Source organism: Hippocampus comes, unplaced genomic scaffold (genome assembly GCF_001891065.2).
Source record: "Hippocampus comes isolate QL1 unplaced genomic scaffold, H_comes_QL1_v1.1 scaffold269, whole genome shotgun sequence".
In the NCBI taxonomy this organism is placed as follows: Eukaryota; Metazoa; Chordata; class Actinopteri; order Syngnathiformes; family Syngnathidae; genus Hippocampus; species Hippocampus comes.
In genome coordinates this window covers 301,164-301,676 of record NW_017805376.1, presented here as the reverse complement: position 1 = coordinate 301,676, position 513 = coordinate 301,164, and the positions used below count along the sequence as shown (strand labels likewise).

Below are 513 nucleotides of genomic sequence, written 5' to 3'. Positions count from 1 at the left end.
CCCCCTTTCCCAGCTGCTCCCCTCAGGCAGGCGCTCCCAATCCATGTGCACCAAATCCAACAGACACTTAAACAGCTTCTTCCCTCTAGCTATTAACTCCCTAAACACGAACCCAAATCTACCTGCTCTTTGCAATTTTGCACAACCCTGTGGAACAGCATTACCACTATAATCATTGTAGCTCCAGCTCTGTACTTACTTGAACCACTGTCACTGATGTGAGCTCCACCGCACCAGACACTTTAATAATAATAATAATAATACATTACATTTATAAGCGCCTTTCAAAACACTCAAGGACACTTTACAATCAAAACAAGAACAATAAAACCACAGATAAAATTATAAATAAAAAAGGAGAGATGAATTTAAACTGAATTTAGCGACTCGAAATAGTTGACGCCGGCAACATCGCCGCCGCAAGGAGCACAGGCTGACCCAGCCAGGCCGGCCAACACGCCGTGGTCCGCGGATCGGCCGCCGTTTCCGCCGCTGTGTCAGTGTGGCTGGGGC

At 47.0% G+C, this 513-nt stretch overlaps 1 protein-coding gene across 3 annotated transcripts in view; it reads right to left on the bottom strand.

Annotated features, from left to right (window-relative positions):
- zswim8 (zinc finger, SWIM-type containing 8) overlaps nt 1-513 on the bottom strand; it is a 179,613-nt gene that overhangs the window by 163,832 nt on the left and 15,268 nt on the right. The window lies entirely within an intron of this gene.